General features: G+C 40.4%; 1 long non-coding RNA gene across 2 annotated transcripts in view; it reads right to left on the bottom strand.

Annotated features, from left to right (window-relative positions):
• Positions 1-3,652: 3,652 nt before the first annotated feature.
• Positions 3,653-15,995, bottom strand: part of LOC134161012 (uncharacterized) — a 36,880-nt gene continuing 24,537 nt past the window's right edge. The window contains exon 4 of one of the 2 annotated variants that reach the window (XR_009963793.1): positions 3,653-3,805. This is a non-coding gene — a long non-coding RNA (uncharacterized LOC134161012). Of the gene's footprint in view, positions 3,806-13,550; positions 14,309-15,995 lie in introns of those variants that run through there. The other variant, XR_009963790.1, reaches the window with a different exon arrangement.

Below are 15,995 nucleotides of genomic sequence, written 5' to 3'. Positions count from 1 at the left end.
GCAAGGAAAATAACAGCAGCAAGGAAATTAGGACACAATAAAAACCCTAAAAGATGCTGGGGAATTAAGAAAAATCAGTGGGCATGTTGGGATCAACATAACTAGAAGACAATTACAGCCAAACTTCTACAAATAAATATAACATTAAACTAAGATCTGAAAGGTGCCAGCTCCTATGTTCTCAACAAAATTCCTGGTTTCTATCAAGAAAATGTGTAAATAAGGAGCCCAAGCATCACTATTAACCTCAGTATGTCTGTGCAGATACACAGAAGTTCTCAGACATTGCTATCTCCAATAAACATTAAATAGAGACTCAGAATTCTAGATCTAGGCAACCATATGATTTCTTTATTACACAGAATCTTGCACTGATCCCAGAAAACTCAACATTAAACATTATCCCACTGACTTTGCTGCTGGCTAAGATGCTTCTACATTTTTTAGTCCAGTTGAGCACCATGATCCATTCTTCTAGAAATCAAATAAGCATTCAGAAGACAGCTATATTGTCATGCAGAAGACTACAGATTAGTCTACAATGCTGGCCTAAAGCTAACTGAGCTCAGACATTTTCACTGATTCTTATATGCTTTAGATCAAAAAAACACATTGCTACAGAGAAACTCTCCCATAAATAAATCAAAGTAAAGATTCTACATGCCTGAAAATCTGCATCTGAGTCCCTGGGATGTGCAGTCTCACCCTCTGTATCCTCCATGACTACCAGCCATTTCAGAGCACTGAATAGAGACAGTTGGCATAAACTTTTATGCAGCTTTTTCCTGTTGACAGCTGTGGGGATAGAAAGGTAAACCACCAAGCCTGGCTCCTATGATATCAGTCTGAAACAACCCCAGACATCAGGAAAATTAGAATAGGATTGTATTTTATTCCAGCATGAGACTTGGTGGTGCTGCTGGATTTCTTTCCTTATGGTAGAGCTTCATTTTATGACAAGTTAAAGACAGATAGTGCACACAGCTTATGAACAATTGCTTCCCTCCTCTTTCCTGGAATTAATATTCACATGACATAAAAATGATTAAATCATAACAAAACATTGAAGCCAATTTCTGAGTAAACCAGAATCTTGTTTCGAGATCATCGTCCTCCTTCTGCTTTTCTCCAGTCAGTCGCTGACTGTGTACTGGGACTTGAGCAACTCCTAAGTGGCATTCAAGAGACATTCCTGGAACCTCCTCCTCTTAGCAGGATCTTTAAGCCTATTCATTTTAAACAAACACTTCATATAAGCCTGCAAACAAGATCACTTGACCATGAGGCAGAAAAACCTGAAAGATGATGAATAAAATAAATGAAAGAGGTCAAAGCATGGGGGAGTTCCGTGGAAAGAGTGTGAAAAATAAAAGAGGACTTGGGGGCTGCAGTGCAGGGGAAGTGTTGTTTATAGCAAACAGCAAGATACAAAGAAAATCGGCCAGGTGAAAGCGTATGATTGTGTTACATTGAACCCCAGTTAAATGAATATCTGACACTAAATAAATCCCTTAATAAAATCACTGCACTCTAGTACCCTACACACTCTGCATATGTAATAAAACTCTTTAGAATGAATAGCTGATAAGGAAATGAACCTGTTCAGGGAATGAATAAACACACTTTCACATATACACACAGAAATATCAAATGGTGAAACATACTCATAGTGATTATCAGACTGTTAAAATAATAACCCTGTGAAACAAATAAATCTGCCCCACAGCAAATTATGTCTCTGCTGTACTTATGGTGAAAGCTTCTACAAACACCTGATAAAGGAATAAACCTGTTAAAGGAATAAATTGACTGTACAGTAAGGTTATCCACAGATTTACACTGGACTGCAGTGATAAACCTTCTTTTTCATTAGTCCAATAGATCATAGGATATACAGTACTTACAAATGTTTCAACATTAAATATAAGCCGGAGTGCTCTGCTGTATGCATGCATTTGAGGGCAGGGGGTCAATAAATAGGCTGAATGTTGCTTCACAAAATATCTGTCAGTGTGCATTAGCAGAATACCTGGCCAAGAGATGAGCTGGCTGTAAAACATCCCCTGCACACCCAAACTTCCAGACCATATACTCTAACCACAGCCTGGGGTTCAGTGGCTCTAATAATCATGAGTTATTGAAATGCTTGACCCTATCCACCCAGGTGTTTTAAAAAGCTACATACAGTGAGAACACAACACTGCTGCTGCTGGTGCATTTTAACATTGCTAGATATGCCCTACCCAGAAAATTGGCAGACCTAATGCCAGAGACTTTTGCCAGGCTCTGAAACATCAAAAGGCAAAAGATGTGGATAGCAAAAGGTACAGAAGAGCTACGGGCTGTACCCATGGCCATAACTCACAACACGTCCTTGCATTGCTACTACATAGCAAAGGGCACAAGAGGAGTCAGAATCGGGCCTCTGACCCACCTTTCAGGGGGACCAGAGCTACTTCTTAATGGTGATGCTGATCTGGCTTAGTCCATAGGCAGAATAGAAAGGGTAATGCTGGAGAGCAGGTAGAGCCTCCTTTTCTGGCTGCTAAAGCTTCTGGAATATTAAGTAGTATACAGCGTTATGAAGTATTTCTCCTGAAGTGCTCCAGCTGGAGGACCTACTAAAGGGCTGTTGTCCGTCCCTAAGGCAAGGAGATTTTGGGCAAGCATAGGAAATACCATGGGACTAATTGATTTTTCTGTGGCTGCAAAGGGAGGGTTGGTGGGGGAAGCCAAAATACTGTAAAAAATCTCTAGTGAGATGCAGAAGAGGGTGTTTTCCTCAGAAAAAGTCAAAATCATCGCTATTGGATGAGCCGTTACCAGGCGAATCCCACATTAAATGTGGGCTGACTTGAGGGTCAGAAAAGATTATTCAGGACTCCTCTCCCCACCAGCCAGCCAAAAGGAAGATGAGAAGAATCCCAATTTGTCCCTCAAAACATCCAACAGGTCCCTCTTTAAGTGGTAATATTTGAGATACAAATGCTTAGAACAAGAAGGATGCACACCACAAGGCTCTGTGTGGGAAGCAGAGAGAATCCTCTGGCTCCGGCTCCACTGTCCCTTCTATTGCAGCCAACTCTTTCTTCAACAGATTGGTTCCATTGAGATCAAGCATATTTGTCTAAGCCACATAAATAGGTTGAAGAAATTCTAAAACCCACAAAAATATTAAAAGCCACTCGTGTTTAAGCTCCTAGGGAACCCAGGCAAATGAGCATCCAGCCTCCTCAATGGGTTTATTGACTCAGCAAACCAAGAGGTAAAGGAGGTGAAGGAAAGGAAAAGGAAAGAGAGAAAACTTCTATGTTCTTGCCAGTGTTCTAGAAAAGGGGAGGGCTGAGCAAGTAATGTGGAGAACAGCTAAGATGAAATGTGATGTTGAAATGAATAAGTAAGTTCATTATATTCTACAACATGATAAGACTTTGCAGGCCTGATTACAACATTAAGGGACAGTGCTGCAGTATTATAAATTACAGGGTGAAGCACTCCTGTTTCTGTCTCTATATTTCTATGGTGGGAGAAGTTAATTATTTTTATAGGTCTAGATATTGCAAGGATGAGGATATCAGAATATCTTGTCATCAAGTCTACAGACAGCAGGGGAGAAGAGGCGGAGGGGAAGGGGGGGAACCACCCCATTCAAAGAAAATTATTATAAAAATACTAAAAATGATATATAGATTTTTTGACCTACATCCATCATTTTTACATGCCGAAGTACTTCATGCCTTGTCTCCATAAACCATCACTCTGTTATTTTTCACAAGGCTGAGAGGAAATGGCCAAAGCTTAAAACCTGGAAACAAAAAAAAAAAGTCAAATAAATATAGAAATAAAATCAACATAAGCGAAAAGGTTAATGGGAATCTGTATGATTTTATTATTATTAAGGAACACGGGGAGAAGAAGAGCATTTCCAGCACTCTAAGTGGCCTGCAGTACAATCAGTAACCATGAAGTATATTCAGCAATCTTTTCCTTTTTTTTCCAATTGCCCACCACAGCCTATATTACAAATACATAAATCATAATGTTTCAACAAAAGCAAAATTTAATTTTCTCCTTTCAGCTGTTATCTGGGCCGGGTGGTATATGGCAGGCTGCGGCCGAGTCATTTATTACACTTGCTGAATGGATAATGGCAGGGAGAGTCTATTATACCCAGCTTTGTTAGGGCTTTGAATGTGCTACTGAAACCTGTGGCAGTCTAAATCTCTTTACATCTGTAATAGATACACAGCACTCTATTATTTCATGCCAGAGCAAAATTAAATACTTGTGTGGAGGGGGAGGAGGAGGAGGAAGGAGGGCTGGGGGGAGCACAGGGGCTCTGGGGATGGTGCAGGGCACTTTGCTGAAAGCCATTAAAAGGAGCAGTGGCTCTGGACTCATGATCACAGATACCTTTTTGGTTTGCTTTTGAAGATGCCTGTCTGAATGGGCAATGCCTCTGTGCTCAGCTCATGCAGAGAGAGATGCACGGTCCCTCCCCTCCAAGGTGATATTTTGCAGAATTTCAGGATAACAACAACCCTCTATGCAGGTGCAGCTGGAAAAATCTGCCCTTGTCCCCATGTTCTTCCCTCCTTGGAGGGTGTATCTGGCTCATGCCCATGGCAGCTGCATTACTGGCTTTAATGGAGGCATCCCATATGGGGAAGGGAATGGGAAGGCAGCTTGTACCTGAAGCTGGTGGCCACAGAGCAGAGCCCCTGGACTCTGGGCTGCAGAAGGGTCTCCTTCCTTTTAGGTGGCACTGGCTCCAGTAAGCACCACCATCCCACCAGATAGACTGCCAAGGGCCAGCAGGCAACCTTACATCTCCACTGCTAGCTCCTTCACTCATTGCTTGTCCAACACCCTGCCATGCCTCCCCCAGCCCAGAGGGACTGGGACACGACTGCACTAGCACCTGAAATGATGCTTATCAGTAAAAAATTATTTTGCTGCTACTTCTGAAAATGGGAAACCCCAGATTTCTAGAAATTAAAAACAAAACAAACAAAACAAAACAAAACAAACAAACAAACAAACAACTAATTTTGTCCTCAGAAAGTTTGCCACTGGTGTTTTTAATGGTCAAATGCATCCACAGACTTGGCATATCTACAGATCAAGAACCATAGAATCATAGAAAAGCAACAAGACCTCCTCTGGTCACAGATATGTAATTTGTGCACAAGCCCAGCCTGTAAAGCAGCCCCAAACAGAGGTAAGGGCTGCAGCAGTGGTGCGCACTGGCTTCTTACCAGCACAACCACACAAAGCCAGGAGATTGCAGAAGCTCTCACTGATCTCTCCCATGGGATTTGTGTGGCTGCCAGCTCAGACAGAGGCAGTCATAAAGAAGGGCTATTTCTTCAGAGAGGAAGGCATTTGTTTGGTTAATAAACCTGCTGTCTTTTTGACAACTAAAACTATTAGATAGTGGGGGGCAGAAGGCAAAGCCTTATGTGACAGCATCCATAATAGCCTTTTCAGAGTGTTTGTGGCAACACCACTTTTTACACCATCCTGTTTTGTTCCAGCACCAAACACACTCTTTACACACACTTAGAAGAGACATGATTGCATCCTTCCTACAGGACTTCCAATCAAGTAGCTACAAAAGGGAAGATGAGGGAACCCACCTGGGTCCCAGCAGCCTCTATGATGCTAGCTGGTTGTAATTCTGGGACATGCAACCCCTGGGTTTCATTTGAGGCAGGACTGGCATGCCCTAGGGTACCTCTGCTGTCCAAGAAGTCTGCTCACAAGGAGAATGTGCACAGGACAGACTGAATTAATGCACATGGTTCTGTTTCCCTCTGGTGGCTGGGATCAGTGGCTATGGAAATCTCTTCCAGAGCCCTCTCCAAGATCTTCTTTAGCTTATGTGACAGATATTCATTTCACAAACATGGTACCTATACACATTAAGTGGATTTCATTAAATGGGCATATAAGGCTCTAAAGCATGGGCCTCTAAACAATAATCACACCAAAAATCAGCTTCTTAAGAATATATTGCTTCTCAAGAGCCATTTTCTAGGAAAGGAACAGAAAGAGAGGGGTGTCTTGAAACAGAGCTGGCCAAGCTGCTGGCCACTGCCCTGCATAGCATCCATGGGTTAATGTAACAATGCCCTTTGCAGTGATGTGCACAGGAGACCCAATGACAAGTAAATCAGAGAGAGAATAACAAGTTTCACTAAAGTTGGCCCCAGACAATCTTATTATTACCCCCAATAAGAGTTCATCCTTTAGCTCTCAACTCTATTATCAAGCAAGAATTCTCTTGCTGCCTTACTTGTAATAGCATTGTCCTCCTCTCAGATAACAAGAAGAGACTTACCCCATCCTCCCACCTGCCAAATCTTCCACCAATCTCAAGTGAGAGGATTAAAACTGCTACTGGGTGAAGCTGCAGTTGCTCTGTGCCTGCTCGCTTTTTAAAAAGCCATCTTATCTATGCTCAGAAAAGTAAAGGCTCTTTCCTTGATGTGTCGCTTTGTTATCACGTATGGGCTCTTTCGCCATCGTGCTTCCGAGGCAGATTGATTCAATCTGCAGATAGTGATGCCCCGCTCCCTGGAGGAGCTAAAAGCCCCTCAACTCCAAATGTTCCAACAGAATGTCTTTTTCTTTTATCATTATACGGGCTTACACAGGGGAAGACGTTGTTTAGTGCTTTTCTTCTGAAAATAGAGCTGGGGAGGGGCTTATATTTCCTCTATTTTCAGGGAAAATCTGTTGACTGTTGGTCCTATTTTTTTACTTACTCTGAAGCACACCCCCCTTCAGAGGATTAAAACCTGCTTGTTCATGTGGCTTGCCATTAGCAAGACTCCCACCTATGTACACATTGCTCCCCAGGAAGACAGAGGCACATGCTTTCCCCTTTGGTTGAGCTCGTTTGAGTAGAACTGGACTAAATCCAAAATCCTTGGGAAGTTTTCAGATCGGTCCCACAGGCTGCACTGCTCCTCTCTTTTAGGACAACCTGGCATTAACTTTCTGAGCATTTTTGTCATCAAGTGCTCAGCGTTTTCTGTTTCCTAAATTGCTGTCAATGATATTCCATAGCAATGAACACAAAAAGAGAACTGTCCCTTGTGGGAATTTTCTCTACCAGTATGTGGTAACTATCTTCTCATTGAGCATCACCTTATTCTTATTCTCATCATCTCTTTACCTAATACTCATCTCTCTTATTCAGAATATCCAACCATATTTCCCCTCTATGTTATATACTTTTGCCTGGTCTCTTCTCATTCATTTCTTTTCCATTATAAGTGAACTAATTTTTCATATATAAAAGGTATATCAAATCCCAAATAAATTCCATGAACATTTTTTTAACTTCTTATTGCACTTTAAAACTTTGTTAAGGGTAACTAGAACGCAACATTATGTACATATATCATGTATATACTATCATATATGTACCCATAGCATACATAAAATTGAAACCAACTGACGCATCTGTTGAAAGAAAAGACTGAGAAGGAATGGGCCACCTTGATTAATTAGCTTTCCACATTACTTAGTGCTCTTCTAGAGAAGAGTTCTGGTATAATGAGAAGCCATCTCTGAAACTGCTGTAGTAACCTTCCTTCTGGACTAGCTGAGGACCCAATATCTCACAGAATAAAGGCATTTTGAGCAGGTCTCCAGAAATTCAGCATGAACACAATGCAGAAAACAGTCATAGCTGGGGTATCTCTGTAAGCAGATCTCCAACTAAAGAGCCAGGTCAGCTCTACAAGCGTGCAGGAGTTTTATCTCACTAACTAGTATGTCACACAAAAAATACAATAGGCATATTTATAATAGTGAGATTCCTCAAAGGAATATAAATCCAGTGGTCCTCAAGTTCATTTGAAAGTCACTGGAAACTGAGGACCTACCTTTCTGCAGGTTCTCTTTGAAAACTCTATCCAGAAACATTGAGGACAGACCCCCAGTCTCAATGGAGGCTGCACTGTCCCTATCCTCAGCACTGCACAGACATCCAGAATAAATAAATAAATGAAATGTTCTTGTACTTTATAATCTAAACCATCAAGAAAGGAAAATTAGAGAAGAAATCATACACAGACACATGCATAATCTTTTAGAGTTCAACTGATACAAACCAGGCTACTGTCCAAGCTAGAAATGGAACCTCAGTTCCCAATATCTCAACAGGAAATACACAAACCTGGAGCTCTGTCCCTTTCATTTTCCCCAGTGAGAACACAAAGCCATTGTTTTTAAACATTAATATTAAAAGAAATATGAATATATTGGTAACAAACAGCAAAGATAAAAACAGACACCCAGACTTCTAAAAAGAAACTCTGCTGATGTTAACTGTCATTGAAGTAGTGACCTAGCAACCAGCCACTTGCCTCTTCTGTTTGCAAGGCTTATGTGGGTCCCAGTGGAGCTTCCATTTAAATAGGGGAGGGATTTCATCTCTGAACAACAAGGCTAGTGTCAGATGTAGCTGACACACAAGGGGTAAAGGTTATAATTTCATGAGGCATGAATGTTTTTTTAATTTCAACCAATTAAATTAAACTCTCAGTCTGAGGCCCATAGTGCATGGTCCCTGAAATGACCATTTACCATACACATCAGATACTCAAGAGGTTTCCTTGCCTGTGTTATTTCTTCAGCCCAATGACTAGATGAAATCACTGAAGCATGAGCTCTATAACAATATAAAATAAAATCAGAGATGAAGGTTTCCTAGGGATATTTTTTTTATGCTGTTACATTGCGCAGTTAATTTCAAAGCTACATGCTCAAACCCATGTTTTCTGTTGAGTCCCGTTAGACTATAAGGAAAGAATTTATTATGTAGATTTGTAATTAGTTCTTTATAGGGGAAATTACGCAGTTTACAGAACCTGAGGTTAAGGGAAAGGGTTTCCTCGCAGCTTGCACGTGGATTCTTCTCAGCTATAGCTACAGAACCAATGCTTACATCTTTTGCAGCATAAATAAAATGGCTGAATAGAAAATTCGCCACACTTCTGAGATTCACAAGAAGTTTGAGACCCAAGTTCTCCCTCCTCCCTGCCACTCTGAGGATTTCAAAAGTCACATAGAGTTTCAGGATTCCAACAGTAAAGCTTAAAGACACCTCTCCAATTGCTCTGTCAGCTGCAGATCCTGGTTTCATGAACACATGTCTACAAGGAGACATTTCCATTTTTGCAGCTTTCCCATGAGGCTCTACCCACTTATTGCTAACAGCAAATATTAATGCAAAGTTATTGACCCAAATCACAAGATATTTGGATTGCAGCTTTTCCATGCATTTGAACACCAAAAACCTTCTGACTCACGGGTAAGACCAATTTCTTACCAGCAAAAAGCAGGAGTCAAAATCAAGCAAGTAATTCTATGCAGCAACATTTTCATCTAGACAAGTTCACCACATTTCCTCTAATTGTATCTCTAAAATATATTATGGGAAAACTACAACCCAGAAACCCACTGTATGCCAAGTGCTTTTGGCACCACTCAACAAAGACATAGATAACACTTGGACAGAGAAGAGTCTCAACAGCACACAGTGGCTCAATAAACAAGAAGCCAGAGAATATTCCTGTTTCTCCTGCAACATTATTGCATGGCCCTGAGCATGTCGTTCTGATTTATCACAAATCCCATTTTACAGACAAAAAAGTTGATGTGATAACTTTATTTTGAAATTCAAAGTCGATACTTGTATTAATAGTATTAATGCTGAAAGAACAACATATTTTTTCCCAGTGAAAAAGCCACTACAGTAAATAGATATCAGCCAGTGGTACGGATAGAGGTTTCCCTGACCTTACATACTCACTGCTATAGAAATCATTTGAAGCACTGACCATATAGGAGATGTCCAAGCCGATTCTAAAGCTGAAGTTTCATTTTATGTCTCCTCATTTTCAAGAGAAAGATCATCCTTATTAGCTCACCAAGAAACTAAAACTCAGGGAGGTCTGAGATATAAAAACTACTGATAATAACAAAGTCCCAGGACCTCTGAGAGAAATTCTTATGAATTGCTCATTGATCACATTATTATTTTTCCCTCAGCTTTTATCCTGAGGTTAGCCTTACAAGGCTCTGTGCAATAAGGTGCTAGGAGATGCATAAATGTACACTAAATCACAGGTTCTGGCCTCTCCCAGAACTGCATGAGGGAGATTTTGGTTTTTGACTTCACAGTCACAGACAAGTTTTGCTTGGGATAATAGGGAATCCTTCCTGTCGGAAACAGTGTAAATATGGAAGCAAAATTCTATGGAAATTTGCAATCTACAATATGCATTTTAAAAGCAAATAAATAAATTGTTTCAATAAACTATACTTTGGTCTCATTTGAACAGTAAGCAGCAGATTTTGGGGTTCTACTGAGGAGTCCCTGTTGGGCTTTAAATATAGAAATATAACCAGGGAGCAAACATATCTTTTCTCAACCCAAAAATAGCTACATAAATTCAGTCCCATTTTAATCGCCCCTTCTCAAAGTGTTCACATTTCAGCAAAGAGGATTACAGAAGAAAAATACTGGCAACAGCAGGTAATGGAATATAAAGACTTTCACCTCTGGGTCATCAATTAAAATCCAGTCCCAATTGGTAGTGACTAAACATCATTACCCTCTGATAGCCGTTCAATTGCATATTTGAAATGGAGTTTCGGCTCTCCAAGCACGGCAGAAGTGCTGCTGGGGCTCACACAAGCTAGCCTATGCACTGGTGATTTTCAGAAAAGGCCCCAGAGAACTGAGACCATGTGGAGAACAGAGATCATGCTGGGGTTCAATGGTTTGGTCTTAAACCCCTTCCACAGCTCCCCTCCCCACAAACTCTCATTAATTATCTTGCTATGTACTGTTCTTCCCAGCCCTAATGTATGCAGCCCTCTGCCTTGGGCTCCCTTAGGAGATCTGCAGGGACTGGGCTAAATTCAGAGTGCATAAAACAGATGCTGGTATGAGAATTTCTCTTTCTTGCTTCTCTGATGCATCTTGGACTGAGCTAAAGACTTTGGGACTGAAGTCCCTCTGTGGTTCCTGAGTTTTGCACAAGAGTCATCCTGGTATCTTGGTACAGCCTAGAGGTTTTCCCTGTAGAGTATTCAAGATAGCATTGAGGCAGTGGTGATTGCTGTTGGTCTCATAGTACTTACCTGCAAGTGAAGACGTGGTCAGATGAGCTGCTGGCTCCGGATAGGTAGACACACTAGCTTCCAGATGTGGGACAGCAAGCAGATGGGGTTTTGAAGAACATCTGCAGTGTTTTCAGGTGTTCGCAAGCACCAGTTCAGCTCAGCCACTACATGAAGGCTCCTCAGTGTTTCAGGGCAAAGCCAGCTTCAACCACAACCAAGCCCACAAGGATGGGATAATGTTTAATTTTAATTTTGTAAATCAATGTGAAGAACAGCTAAAAATGGGACTTATAACATAAATGCTCCTGTAGCTAAAACTCTCCGTGCACGCTATCAGTGTGCCCAGCCAGAGGGGAGGGGTAGGAAAGAGTCTAACTTACACCAATGTAGATTCCCCTTAGATTCCCCTCTTTAACTTGCCTGACCTTTTTTAAAAGGGTTACATCACACACAGACCTCAGCTATTACCCCCTGAACACTATTTTCCTTGCTCTGGAAACCTCACAGAAATAACCCAGTGACAAACCATGTTTTGTAAGCCACCCACGAGCAGGACTGGGCCACTTACGTGTTCCTGCCAAGAGTGAACAGGGAAGTGATATCTCTCTAGTCTGTATTATTTCTTACAATAGATTCACAATCTGGGAAGGAGCCAAAGATCCTAAACAAAGATAAGGAATAAAGAGGTGGACGAGACCTTAGAGAAATAAAATCCATATCAGGGCAATAATGGTCATAAAGCAATAAAGTGGATGTATAATAGTTCCTGGACTTTTAATTTGTGACTAATTTGTTGCACAATGAGGTTGCAATTTTCTAATTGTGATTGCCATTTTAATTTTACTCATGGCTGTGCAACTAACAATGTATAGTCTAGTAATTAAAATTAATTGTACCTTCACCTGCATATTTCTATTAGGCTGTTAAATTTAGTCCGTAGGCTCAGTGATTTTGTTCTCTGAGAGATGCTGAATCCATTTCAGCAAGCCCAATTATGTTACACTCTGTAATTCCTGTCTGAAAACAAGCATTTTACTTTGATATGAAGAGTTGCTACAATCCCAGTTTTAAAACTGCACATTCAACAGCAAAATATAGGTCGATAGGAGATATGTGAAAGGGGGGCTTTTTCTTTTTAGAAATAGCTTGCTGGTGGGATACCTCTTACAAAACTAGCAATTACAGCCCCTAGGAATAAATCCAATGAAAACTCAACTAGATAGCCACCATTCAATTAATTTCATGAGCAATTAATAGATGTCTCCCTAATCACACACACATGCTTTAGATTCAATCAGAATTTTATGACAAGCTGTACCACGCATATTTGAAGCAATGGGGGCACAGTGATAGAATAGACTGTTTCAGTGCACAGGCAACACTATGAAAACCCATACAAGACCATTTGCAGTCATGTCCCAAATGTCCAGAACCCATGCCACTTTGAAGCTTGTGTATGAATTACAAAGAAAAGTGCATTGTTAATTTTTACACAGTAGTCATAGTTCCTGCAAATGAAGGAATAATATCAAAATATGCTGTAGTGAGTTTCTCATCAGTGACCTATATCATAGATAACAACAGCAGCAATCCCACTTAAACTTCGCAGTGTTGTGTAGATTTGCCATTGGGGCATGAAGAAAGACATTTGACTTATCTTCTTTGAACCTTCAAACTTCAGATTACAAAATCAAGACCTTCCAAATACTAAAGATAAAAGGCACCAGAGCTGCTATCGGCTACTACTATTTATCACTCCTTAGTGCTAGACTGTTACCATCCAGACCATGGCCATACTGTCACAGACTCAGGCATACTTGCCATCAAAGAAACTCCCAGGTAGAGAATTTGCAATCTAATTGTAGGAAGACACCTACTCTGTGAATAACAGAGCAACTAAAACAAACCCCAAGTAGTATAAAATAGTCTATTTTTAACATTGGTGGCACAGAGTAATGCCACATAAGTCTGTGCAGGTTAATTTAACCCTTTTATTATGGCTATCCTGGCTCTCAAGTAACAGAAAACTACTTGGGATAGATATGCTCTAAGATGTTCTAGATAAACCTGTGGTCATCAATCATATCAGAATCCAACAGATTCAGGATGTTGAAGTCTGGTTTTATGTAGTATGAACTTCAGGGTCAAGGCTCTAAGAAGGTAAAACAGAGGGTAGGAGAAATAAATCCACTGTTATCTTAATGTTATCATCTGGAAGCCAAGATGGAGCAATTATATTGCAACCAGAAGGTCTGCAGCAGTCAGAAGAGAAACCTAAACTACGAAGTTGCTACTAAGCTCTGTATAGGGACAATCAGTGGAGGATGTAGATATCTGACTTCCCTTATAGTGAACATCAGTATTTAAAGGCAAACAGCCTTGACATTTTGGCCCTTTTTGGTTATTTTTAATTTAATAAAAATCTGCATTTATCAAGTTCCAGCACAAAGCATGTTTACAGAAAAGCTGTCACAGAAACTTTGCTCCATTATAATACGAAAAAATCAAAGAGAGAGGATGTCAACTTTCAGTCTATTTTGTACATCGCTGAGTAATAACAACATGAAACAAGTAAAGTCATATTATTTGAGTAAGTACTTCCTGAAAGCTGCCTTACCAAGAAGGTTATGTGAACCAGAACTAAAGCAGAGATAATTTATTAAGTAAATAAGAAATCACTTTGTTACTGTGGAATTAAACTGAAAATAATCAGGATCAAGAAGCAGTAATACTCATAAAAATTCATGCAGGCAAACAATATCATGTAGATCAAGCAGATTTAAAGTAAGGAAATAGTGAACCCAAAATCCAGAGTAAAAGTGAGTACTGCTCTCACATGCTTTTCCTGGTAAATTCAGCAAGGAAGAATATCCCTTTACCTCTCCTACCCTGCTTAGCCAGTACACACCTCCACCATCTCCCTACTTACCCACCCAGCAGCTGTATGACCCTCATACCCTTGTATCACTCACTATAACCAAAGTAGGAAGTTCATGGTCTTAAGAAAGATCATTTCATAGTAAATTGGGCTCTGCTGCTGGCACACTGATTGTGCCATTTCCTTCTCTGCTCCTGCTTTTAAAATAGAGCTGATGGCACCATCTTGCCATGCACAAAGGTGAAGCTGCTGAGGAGTTCAAACAGTATGGGAGCAAGGGTCCTAGAGAAATCTACTGAAAATAAATCACATCTCAGTGTTTTCATTCTCTTCACAAAGCCAGATTGCAGACATGGGAAAGAACGAAGCTACCAGCTACAGATACCCTGGTGAAACAGGGGAGAAGGAATAGTGAACAGCAGTAGTTACACATTTAGGGAGGGCTGTCTGAGGGAGGGAGCAGGGTACGACTTGGGCATAGGTGCCTGCTTTGCCAGCCCAGTTCACAGGCTCGGAGAGGAGCTGCCTGAAGGGCACAAAAATCCCCTGCAGCTAAGGAAAAAGAACAGGCAGAAAACATCTGACTATTTAAAACTGAAGAAAAAATCATCCTTGAGAAAAGGAAGAATTTAAATTGATCCTGGTCTGGCATGTTTTCCTCTTAGCCCTGTGACAATGGGGTATGGCTTTGGCTGAACGTGTAAAAATCAGTGTTAAATCATATGCAATTCACTCTCACCTAAAAGCATTGCTCCTCCCTCCCTCTGGCATGAAAACAGTTTACTGTGAACTGAATTGCAACTAATCCCTTTGAAATTATTTTTTACTATATACCCTTTATTACTATTTTCCCATATAAACCACTGTTAAATAACAACAGGACCTTTTCATAACACTCAAAATAATTGGCTATTTTAGATGATATTATCAAGACAGTTTAATGTGGCTTGGGTGAGTGACTGTTATTCATGCAGTTCACTATTAGCCCCTTGACCTGGATCATTGCTGGAGCAAGTTTTATGAGCTTAATTGCATTTCCCCCCTTCTTCCTGTGTAAATTAGTCTGTACAAATAGAATTCCCCAGTTATTGTGCATCATCTTCTTCACAGACACATTCTTCCGTTAGGAAAGTCTATTCAAAAAACAGACCAAACTCCAGCTGTATTTGCTTAAACTGTATGAAGCTGAAAAATAAGCCAGTCACAGCATACCCGCTATTGTCATTCTACCAAATGAAGAAAAAAAGGAGAAAAAAAAAGGACTTATGTTGATTAAGACATTATACATGGCCAGGCAAGGAAAAAAAAAAATTGTGAGAGATGATGGAAACTAAGAGCTTCTACAGTATTGGAAATTACAAAGCTCTCTATGGGGGTCTATATTTGTTATAAAATGGGTTGTTATCTTCAATCTAAAAGCCACCTTGATAAAGTATCTTTTGACACTTTTACTGCTCCTTTAAATGAAATATTCCCTGTATCTTCAAGAATCAGCTTGAGTGGAATTGACTCGGTAGCTCAGCTTTAGAAAGACAGGGGAAACATTTTCTAATTTAAAAGAAATTTGAGAAAATAGTTCCATTCCCCTCTCTATTATCTCGCCATTCTGGAGCTTAGGTTTCTGAAACATCAACATGCACAGTTTGCTTTACAATCCTTCTGCAGAAATTAGCTGACACCCATCAATGTAGATAACAGAAAGCTGTGGCATTAACACTTGAGAGTGCATTAATCTTTCCCAAATTAAAATCTGCACCACAGCATTTAAGATTGAGGCCACCATGGTTCAGTGCTGTTTGACCGCCAATTTTGATAAAAGTGTTTTAAGAGAGGTGAGACTTAGATAAATTGCCCATGGTTACACAACAGCAGCAAGGGTAAGTGCTTAGTCTATTGGCTGCCATCATAGTGGGGTGTCACGGGTGTTTGCATGTTTACATAAAGTGCAAAACAGAAGGAAAAGCAATAC

This window comes from Pezoporus occidentalis, unplaced genomic scaffold (genome assembly GCF_034315485.1).
Source record: "Pezoporus occidentalis ecotype Australia unplaced genomic scaffold, CSIRO_AGI_Poc_V1 ctg168, whole genome shotgun sequence".
NCBI classification, from domain to species: domain Eukaryota; kingdom Metazoa; phylum Chordata; class Aves; order Psittaciformes; family Psittacidae; genus Pezoporus; species Pezoporus occidentalis.
The sequence above is the reverse complement of the archived record's forward strand: the minus strand, read 5'-3'. Positions and strand labels throughout refer to the sequence as shown.